Raw genomic sequence first — 11,443 nt, forward strand, 5'->3', positions numbered from 1 at the left:
CTTCACTTAGATTTAATACAGAGTATCATTGTAAGTTAAATAATTATCAAGTGATTATTAAACCTTACCTAAAGATTAACAAGTGTTATTAATTGCATAGCTGTTAACCATCTATAATTATGTCTTTTGTAACCAGTTGGCATTTATTCATTAGTAGTCTTACATAGTGCTGTCATAGCTTAGAACATTATGCAACTATTTGATCCTCATTATGGATATTTTAATAGTCTTTAGTTATTTATATTATAAGGAATAGCCATCTTAATTAATTTGCATTTTATGTGCTTTTGAGAACCAACATTCAGAATGCTGCCTAGTGGCCACATTAGAGGGTGAAGAGTCATATTGAGCCTAGCATAGCAGTTATGTTTGCTTTGCACAGAATAATACAAGCATATATATATATATATATATATATATATATATATATTTTCTTACATGGGGGTATAGCAAATATATGCTTTTATAAGCAAAACCTCAGATTTTGGTGACATGAAATAGTGAAGCAGCTGACATTGAAAGCAACATTATCTGGTGTTGCAAAACTTAATGCTGTTGACTTGTTTCTGAGAAGCACATGTGTAGGGTGCTACAAGCATCAGTGTAAGTGCAGTATGAAATGTGATGAGTAGAAGAGGAAGCAAGGCAATCTGATCCCACATCCATGAAAGCACTCAGTGACTGCTGCCTGAAAACAGAAGCAATGCTCAAACAAGGGTCACTAAAGACTTACCTCATTGGCTGATAATCTCACATGAGCTCCTCTTTACCTTGGTCAACTTTCTATTTTGCCATGTTATAGCCATTTATTTACTTATTTATTTATTTTCTGTTTTCTTTTATCAGCATAAGGCATGATATAATACTTCTCAATAAGGAGTGGACATTGCTTCATTACACTATTGTCTACAAAGAGGATTTCTTTATATTTACATTGGACACAACCATTTTCAACTCCTGCAACCTAGATGTTGTGGGTTTTGGTCAAATTCTTTCCTTTCAGTTTTTTTTATTTCCATGTATGTAACTATTCTGTCCCATACAATACCAGTCCTTCCAGCCCAAAATGAATGACTTGTAGCGTGCTGGAAATAGTCAGACCTGGCTGCAAAACCAGGGAGAAGGAGGTGAAAGGATAGAAAGAAAGCAAGAATATAATCTGTCAGTGGGAAGACTCTGTTAGTAAGGACTGAGACAACACAGAGACATGAAAACTCACTGTTCCTGACTGCAAATCAGAGCATCTAACACTCCCCACACAAGGCTTTCAGATCCTGATCATGTTTCTGTCTTTCACATTGTATACATTTATAAAACAAGGGTTCTGTGTAGTCCAACTGTAGTACCAGTTGTCACGGGGAGGGGCTGGAACATCACTTGGGTGCAAATGGACTATTCCAGGTCTTTTCCTCACATCCTATGGAGATTATACTAATTCTCGTCAAAAATAAAGAAATAAATAAATAAAATAGTGATGATCCAGGCACATGTTGTTGTTTCTAATGTTTTGTAAAAGTCACATTTTTCCTGGCAGACACACTAGAAAGCAATAATCTGTACGGGCCTTTGCCTTAGGCACCCAGCTAGAACATCTTCATGTATGTGCATGGAGCCACATCCATAGCTCCATCACAACTGTCAGCTCTGAAAGGTATGGAGAGAATTTCTTAGGATGTTAAATTCACAAAGACTGACAGATCATTTCTTGTGTGGATTTTTAAGCATTACTTTACAGTAGAGAGTTTCGTTCATCTCCTGAGATTATCTGGAGAGAGCTTACATATGCAGTACCATGCAAACTCTGGAGCATCAGGTGTTGGTAGCACCATGGTCCTTCCTGTTCCTTCTCTAGACACCTTTGCTGCTTTCTGACAACAGACTTGTTTAATCCAGTTGACAGTTTATGGATGAATGTACGGACAGCTAAATGAAATTGTAATGGCCTGTGATGCACAGAAGGTGAGATGGAATGATCTAATGGTCCCCTCTAGCCTATTAAATAAGTCTCAGGAAAACAAACATCATAATTACTCCTTCATGGATATTTTTTTCTCCCTTTTATTGCTAATTTGACAGTACTTCTGCGTGCCAATCAACTATAAGTATGTCAGACTGATGAAAAACTGTGGAGTTTCTATCCTTGGCTCACCCCTAAATGGGCTGTTTCAATCATGTGGCAACATCTCAAGCATTTCTGTCCTCTCTCTGCTATCTGCTGATAAAATTAAACCGATTAAATATTGGCTCCTTATATAAGTAGTAGGAATATAAAAAATCTGCAAGCAAGCTGTTCCAGACCAGCCATTTTGTTACAAACTAATGAAATCACATCACTGGGCCATGACAGACCCAGCCCTTCACAGTGACCACATTAAACCCTGAAGCTGTTCAGCTCCTCTCTCACAACTGTCTCAGACTACGAGTAGTGACAGTTCAGAAGATTTAGAGGGTGGAAAATGCCTCTGCTTTGACTTGGCACTGAAAAAAATGAGACCAATTATGTTTATTTTAAAAAAAAAAAGTATTTCAGTCTAACAGTAACAAATGAAAGTTATATTTTCTCATTTGTAACGACTTTCCATGCAGAGTTAGCTGACTGATTAACGGGCATCGTTAAATTACTGTATTTTAAATGCTGTAATGTACTCAAGCATTGGCTTGCTCTCCTCCCAAGACCAAGGATATGAAACACATTTGCAACTCTATAAAGACGCTTCTAAAAAAGAAAGTCACAAAGAACACATGGCTGTTTCCTCTCATGAAGTAAGCTGGTATGTCTCTAGCGGCTTCAGCAGAGCGGACATGATTTATACGAGCAGAGGATGGGGCCCATAGTATCTATTTTTTCTCACTAGCTCTGTATATGCAGAGATATTCAGCCAGTAAGAAAAAGATGGTAAAATGTACTAGGACTATGAAACATGAAAAGAAGTACCTCTGGAAAATACCCTGGGAATATATTTAAAGATCACATGTACACACATTGACGAGATAAATTCCCTGCAACTGATCATGAAAACCTACTTGTGCCTCCCTGAAAGGTTTAGGGAACACAGCCTGACAGAGTATCGAGATCTGATAAAGGGCCATGCAGGTTAAAACATTCACCTAGCTTGGGAACAACTGGAATGGACCAAAGACAAGCAGTATTTCTGAACGAAGTCTCTTGAGCTTGGAAACTTGGTCACTAATAGACTAAAGCCTGAAATCTCTCATTGCGTAACATGTTGATTTTCCTCAGAACTCATCAAGTATCTTCCAATGTATCTCAGAGGTCACTGTGAGGTTAGCACATCAAATAGACCACCTACGTAGAGAAACTGCCATGCTTCTTTGCAGTTTACTTTGTCAAAAAAAGGACAAAGGAACTGTTTTAATGAGGTGTTTTTCAGTTTCTTTTGTTTCATATTTTACACAGGAAAAAGGAAAATGTTTCTTCAGTTCAGGGCATCTGAATCATATTTCCAATGGGACAGGCACTTTTAGGACAGTAAGTTCTGAGGTATAAATAACCTTCAGTGAATTGAACTGTAGTCATTTAGTTTTCTTTTTTTTTCATATGTGGAAACACTCAGCTTTCAAAAGTTGTGCAGCAGTTCTGCTGTGGCTAAATGTTACAGCTATGTTTAAAGTAAAGATATTTTGGCACTTTACAGCTCAGAATTAATGACTGGACAATACAGAACATTATGTTTTGATGAGAAACTCAGCTGTATCAATGAATGCAGATTTATTCCAGCTTTCTGCATACAGTCAACATCCTTGGTTTACAAATTGCACAAGACTCTCTCATGGTGTGGAAGTTCAGTCTAACAATTAAGTACTAACCATCAAAAAGGGGAGATGGGGAACAGGAAAAAAGAAACTTTCGGAGTTGAGGACACATGCACTGATTCGTTGAACTGACCCACATACCCACAATTGCTACAGTGTGCCTACTTCAGCTATCACTTTGAAGGGGCCTTTTAAATGAAAAGAGGAGAACACATTAATTTTTAGTTCAATGCTGATGCTGAATGTGTATTTTAAGTTTAATTTCTTTCTTCAAGTTTTCAGTAAAGTCGATCTGAGTAGTCAGTAATATATTACACATCACATGAGTATACAGTACATTTACCACACTTCAATCTGTATTTTTTAATGGCCTATTTGGTAGGAGCAGTGCTTGAGTAATCTAGCATAATTTTTTAAAAGTCCACTACTATATTGCTGTCTTGTGGTGATGTGACCAGGAAGCTGTCATGACCATGTCTCCAGTCTCACAGCCTGTCCTGCACGGAGCCCCAGAGAAGGCAGTTTATGGGTACATGGTCTCAGCTTTCCTGCCTGATACCTTTAAGTCTCTGGATCTGTATGAGGCAGCTCAGTTATGGTCTTGGAGATGCTGCCTGTTTTATGAGGAGAGAGGGACACAAAACTACTATAAAAACCTTACATTGATTCTTTCTAGCTCATTAGCCTAAAATCATGTTTCTATACACTGAGATTTTGAAGCATATAATGTCAGCCTATTAATCAACAACAATACAAGCCAGATCAGCTTCAAATAAAAAATAAAAATAAAAGAAAATAAAACAAAAGCCTGACCATTAAATATTGAACAGAAAGAGTATTTTAAAACACATACACAAACAAACAAAAAAGTCTTCAGGTCAAGCCTTGCTGTTCACATTTACCATAAGAGAGCAGTCAAGCTGACTATTTGGAGTGCAAGCCAAAGAAAATCTTGTGAGTGTTTAGCAAAGGCATAGATCACCAACATCAGTTTTCACTATCTACACATTTGAAATTTCCAGCAGACTTTCAGGTCTCTGCAGAAAACTAACAGTGTAAAAATAATGAAACATTTTTTTCTGATTCTGTGTTTCTTGCATGGTAAGACCTTACTTCAAGAACTGTGTTTGTGTTTGTATAGTAACTAGTGGACCTTCTCCACATGGCAATTATATTAACTACAGTAAAAAATATATGAAAAAAAAAAAATGTAACCTCTTCAGGACTCAGCTTCACGAACTTTGCTCAACTGGAAAAACAATTTATTTAAAGAGAATCAAATATACTTCTCTTCCTTTCTCTGATTGCAGTAAATCACTCCAGGGCTTTAATCACAATATGCCTGGCTGCTGGGACAGTGCTTAGAGTCTGGGTTGGTCTTGCCTCTGCCACCCATGTTTCACAGTACTGCAAGTGACGCATGCTCTGTCACGTTTCAGTGTCTAATGAAAACAAAGTGAATGAAAGACAAGGTGCTGAGCGTCATCTTCTACCAGAGGATGCAATTTGTCATCTTTTCCCTGCTTCTGTGTGAGCAGAGAATAATCCATAGCACATGGCCATCATGCCGATAACAACACAACACAAATGAAACACTGTGCTACTCATGCAAGTCCAGTCAACACCAGGTGTACTTCAGATGACAAAATGATGTATCTTGTTCAAAAGCATGGATTATCCACCAAAGTAAGTCAGGGTGGGGGTGGGTAGGGAGCGGTTGCTATTTTTAACAGCTTCTAGCTCCTATTTCTGTATTGAAACGATACTGTTGATATCATCTGCACAAACAGCACTGCCAGCAAACTACTGCTGCTGTCCCAGAGTAAGTGACTTAAAGTGGACATCCCCATAAATCCATCTAGAAGTCACTTTTAAATGTCTTACATGTCAAAACCTGCTGTATTTCTGAGTTGCTGACTGTGTAGTGGAGGTTATGGATGATAAGTGTGCATCACAGCCCCAGAAAATTAAAGACTATTGGCAACATCTCAAATAAACTACAGAATGCACAAGGCTTAAGTCTCTCTTTTCTAAGTTACCAAAGCATTTCTTATTAAAGCATTAACTAGTTTCCAGCTAAGTGAGGTTTATGCTTTATAATAAACATCCACAGTTTAAGGATTAGTCAGCTAAGTGTGTGGTTTATGATGAGTAAATGGACATACTTGATAAAATTTAATAGGAATTTTGAGTTTTTCACATGTAAAATTTTCCTCTCATAAATACTGCTATGATTTGAGTTAGGAGGTAAAAAAAGCATACAATGAGATAAGGTCTGGGGTCATTGAGACAAGGCCTTTCTTCAGAGACTAAGAAACTCTGAAGAAAAGCAGATATTTAAAAAAGAAAGCACTACATTTAACTAAAAAAAAAAAAAAGTACCTTAACAAAAGAAAAGGAGAGGAACAGAGAATGAGGTAAACTGACTTTTACTAAGAATAGTGGTCCTGCTTGAGCAGGAACAGTTGTCAGTTGGCTCAGACAACCTTCAGAAGTCCCTTCCAATCTCAACTATTATCTGTTTCTGTGATTCTGTGATTTTAATAATACCCAAACTTAATATCAAATACTTATGTATATACATAAGTGTTTTGTAAGCATACATACCTATTCTAAAGTGTGAAGGATCCTCAGGTTCTATATACACGTTAACATGTCCAAAATTGCTTTCAGCTTAGTTCTAGTGTGAACATTTTGCCTTTGCTTTTTACCTCTGGTGTTTATCCATACCCATGATAGTAATGGGGAATAGTCATCACAAGACATCTCTGGTAAAAAGGAGGAGTTTACATGTACAGGTCATGCAACTGATTGCTTCTCCTGAATTATGCCCTCACTTTGTAATGGTTCGTGACTTCAGTTTCTTATACATCATATTAAAACATTCCATTGATAATTTAATCTAGAACCTTTCTAGGTCAGCCAAGGATCAAAAGGACAGTGAAACTGAGTTTGTGAGGGATCTTTCTAAAATGAGATTGAAGCACATTTTTGATGAAGTGCAAAATAGAATCTTTTATAAACAACAGGGAGAGCTGACTTGCCCAAAGTTTACCCCTGGCAGATATAAGCTTGACATTCATTACAAGAAAATGGGTAAGTCAAAGGGAAAACAGATAAATGTAGTGATGATGCATAATAAATATTGAATCTCTGACAAAATAATTCAAGCTGACAAGCCCAATCAATGCTTTTGCTTATTTTAACTAATGATTTTTATTTTTTTTTCCTGCAGGAAAAATACCAGTATCAAGGAATGAGAGAATTTCAACAATCGTAGAAGTCAAAGTGACTCCTCTATCACTATCCCTTACTTTTTTTCTTGGGTTTTTAAATTTAATGTTGGTGTGGGGGAACTTGCCTTACACAAAGATTGTGCTCAAAGGAACAGTGAGGCAATCCTGCACTGGGAACAGAGGCTTTGTCAAACATTTCCAGGTAAAAGCCTTGAAATGTAGATTTGCTTAAAGCTGTGAAATTAATGATAGATTCAGAAATCTTCAAGCATCAGCTTAGTATTTTATTATAGGCATGTTCAGCATTGAGATCAAATGCTTATGTAATTCTCGTAGTTTAAAAGTTTTTGCCATAAATTTTCACCTAAACATTTTTTATCACTTTGTTTTTGTGCCAGAAGATCAAATAATTTTCTAACTACAAGTATTTAACTGAAAACTTTACAAAGACTTTGGGACTGTCCCTCTATCTCAAAATTACTTAATGTGAATTGTAGTGCAGTTTCAGATGAGCTTAGATGGCAGAGCAGCAACCACATACTGATTAGTCTAGCCTAAAGCTTACCACATTGGTAGCCATAGAAGCTCCTCCAAATAATAAATGTTGGAAACATTCCATCCGTGGAGTGATCCTCACATTCAGTTCTGTAAAACTTACTCCTGAGCTCATCTCAGAGCACAGTTTGATGAAAGCAGATTCATTAAAGAGATTATGAAAAACAAGCACAGGCAGGTGACAAGCTAGAAACTAGTTTCTTTGCAAAGCCTGACATGAACATGAATGATAGAGAATTTTTATAACACTTTTCATCTTCAGATGATAGCTGCTTTCACACCTGGAGAAACTGAGACTCATGATTAGATAAGCTTCCAAGTTACAAGAAGCAACAGCCAAATTAGGGAGAAAAGAAGATTAAATGGGAAACTGTCAAGGCAAGGTTCAACTTCATCCCCCAGAACGCTTCATATTTTGGACAGATCCCTTTGTTCTTTTGGAACTCATTGGGAAAGAACTATGAAGACTGGCTGCAAAGGTCACCAAAGCAAAACCCCTCAGTCATAAAAGAAAGTGACTAGCTTATCACATCTCCCCTTGCCTCTTCAGCCTAATTACACCTGCCCATCTACCCTCTCCTTATTTTAGCCCGGCTCTTTTTTTTTTTTTTTTTTCCTTTCCTTCATGCTGTTTGCATGTCTTCTTCACCTCCCCACATTTTCCCTCAGTTTCATTAAACCGTTGTGCTATCTGCTGTTGTTACATTGTTGACTGCAATTAAGCCTTCTCAATGTCCTGTTTGTCCCGCCATCATCACTGCAACAAACCCTTCAGAGCAACTCAGTGAGGGTCTTCTTTGTTTTAACCTATAGGCCCTCATTAAAGCAAGGAACCAGCAGTCAAGATTAGGAGTCACTTCTCCCAGTCTTTTTTTGAAATCACCCTGTTTTGTCACAGTTATTTTAACAGGTAGATGGACCATCTACTTCAAGCTGCCTGTACTAAAAACCTCTCTCTAAAAACCCTAGACTGCTGTTCACTAACTGCCTATGAAAACTAGAGAGGTGTAGACCAGGTTGTGCTTATTTTGATTTGATACCAGATTTGAGTTTGAACTGAGGACAGGGAGGAAAATGAAAATGTGAGCTAGTTTGCATTTGCAACTGTTGATGACAGTTACCCCCAAATGTATGGAATTATGCAGTTCAGAAGTAGGAGATGAAAAAAGAGCGCAACAAAAGAAAACTTAACTGAGAAAAAAGTTTTATTAACCATTCCTAGACTGTAGTAGACTTTAGTCTGTAGACTGTACCACAGGACTAGGACTGGAAGAGAACTAAAGCTCACACTTAATGATGGTTTCAAGAGAACATAAAGAAAATCCAAAGACAAAAAGAAAAACTTTATACATTTTGGTATATTGAAGAACTAGTGTGTAGAAAGGACAAGTCTGAATCCCAAGAGTCAAAAGCTGTATCATCAGCAGAGGTTTAGTAGAAGAAATGAATACTCAGTTAAATTATTTTCTAGGTAATTAATTTAGAATGAAAAAGATATCAAATTCAGCTTCCCACTTTATTCTAGAGCAAGCTACCAGAACTAAATCTCACAGATAAATATTTCAACTTAACTCCTTCCTTGTAGAAGCAATTACCATAGCATTTAGCCAAAATATTTTTCTAGTATTGTTAACTACGTAGCTTCATTTTCATTTAAGGTCAGTAATTTTAAACAAACAAATATATATATATATATATATGTCCTGGTTTCAGGTAGGACAGAGTTAATTTTCCTCCTAGTAGCTGGCAGGGTGCTATGTTTTGGATTAGAATGAGAAGAGCACTGATAACATGCTGATGTTTTAATTGTTGTAGAGCAGTGCTTACACCAAGCCAAGGACTTTTCAGCCTCTCTCTGTCCTGCTAGCGAGCAGGCTAGGGGTGCAGCAGGAGCTGGGAGGGGACAGACCCAGGACAGCTGACCCAAACTGGCCAAAGGGGTATTCCATACCATCTGACGTCATGCTAAACAATAGACAGGGGTGGCTAGCCAGGGTGGGGTGGCCGGCTGCTCGGGGATAGGCTGGGCATCGGTCAACGGGTGGTGAGCAATTGCATTGTGCATCACTTATTTCGTACACATTATTACTATTAATACTATTATTATTATTATTATTATTATTATTATTATTATTATTATTATTATTGTTATTATTTTCCCTGTCTTAATAAACTGTCTTTATCTCAACTCACAGACTTCACTTTCCCGTTTCTCTCCCCCATCCCGGAGAGGGAGGGGGGAGGGTGAGCGAACGGCTGTGTGGTGTTTGGCTGCCAGCCGGGCTAAACCACAACAATATACCATTCAATTATTCCATCAAATGAACTCATACAACTTCCTATCTGCAATCAGCTGTTTGGTACTGCTCAATATGACAGTTACTGAAGTTAACCAATATTCACTCAAGAGGTAAGAAATCCTCCTGCAAGAAGTGACTCCTCACTGGAAAACTTTTCACAAACTTATTTCCAGTGTCATAAGCAGATGTTTACCTACTTTAATCACATTGGAAACCTAGAAATGTTATTAACTCAGAATAGCACCATGCAAATATGGCTTTTGGACTTCCACACCCAGTTGGAATCATAGAATAGAATCATAGAATATCCTGAGTTGGAAGGGACCCACAAGGATCATCGAGTCCAACTCCTGAGTCTCCAAAGTACCACCCAAAAAATTAGACCTGATTTGGACAGCATTGTCCAAATGCTTCTTGAACTCCAGCAAGCTTGGTGCTGTGATGACTTCCCTGGAGAGCCTGCCCCAGGGCCTGACGAGCTTCTGGGTGCAGAGCCTTTCCCTAACACCCAGCCTGACCCTCCCCTGTCCCAGCTCCATGCCATTCCCTTGGGTCCTGTCGCTGTCCCCAGAGAGCAGAGCTCAGCGCCTGCCCCTCCGCTCCCCTCGTGAGGGAGCTGCAGGCTGCCATGAGGCCTCCCCTCAGCCTGCTCTGCTCTGGGCTGAACAAACCAAGGAGGACTTCAGCGTCTCTTCATACGTCTTCCCCTCCGGACCTTTCACCATCTTTGTAGCTCTCCTTTGGACACCCTCTAACATTTTTTTATCTTTCTTATACTGTGGTGCCCAGAACTGCACACAGTACTCGAGGTGAGGCCGCACCACCACAGAGTAGAGTGGGAAGACCTCACTTGCCTTGCACTGTACTGCAGGAAGTTACCTTTTAGTGTCATTCAGACTCACTAACCTCTGCTTTGCATCCCATTCCCACCCATGAGGTGGCATTTCCTCAGACCAATACTCTACACCTCCTCTACCCTCTCCCATACTCTACCCTCTCCCATAGCTCTTCTCTGACTTCCTGCTGTAGATGGTAACAATCTCTCTTACAACCTAAGGCTTTAACTGTAGGGGTGGTAAATCCCAAATCTAAGCCAAAAATGTAGATGACTGCTTCAGGTGCTGCAGCAATCATCAAAATATATTTAACTGGTTAAAAGATAACTGACAATAAGCACCACTTAAGAATGGCAAGTGTGGTTCCTGGAAGTAGGACTTATAAAACTTGCTTTATATTCATGGCAACTGGCATCCCTTATGAATGACAAAGTCTGCATTGGGCTGCTACCTTTTGCTGTATCAGCCATCTAGAAAACACTCAAACACATCTGGAGATTTGTTAGTATTAGCTATCTTATATGGATTGGTGTGGAGGTTAGAGTGCAAGCTTTTCTTTGCTAGGAAGTATTGATTAATAACTGTCCCTCAAATGGTGGTGATTGTCTGAGTCACTTTCCACATTTTTTTCCAGAAGGAATTGCCAAAAGGATAGGGAAAAATCTTGGGATGTTTTAGGCTAAGGGACATGTCTGTGAGCCAAAACAGATCACGAGAATAAACAATGGAGTTTTGGTGTTCC

The sequence above is a fragment of the Cygnus olor genome, chromosome Z (genome assembly GCF_009769625.2).
Source record: "Cygnus olor isolate bCygOlo1 chromosome Z, bCygOlo1.pri.v2, whole genome shotgun sequence".
Classification (NCBI taxonomy): domain Eukaryota; kingdom Metazoa; phylum Chordata; class Aves; order Anseriformes; family Anatidae; genus Cygnus; species Cygnus olor.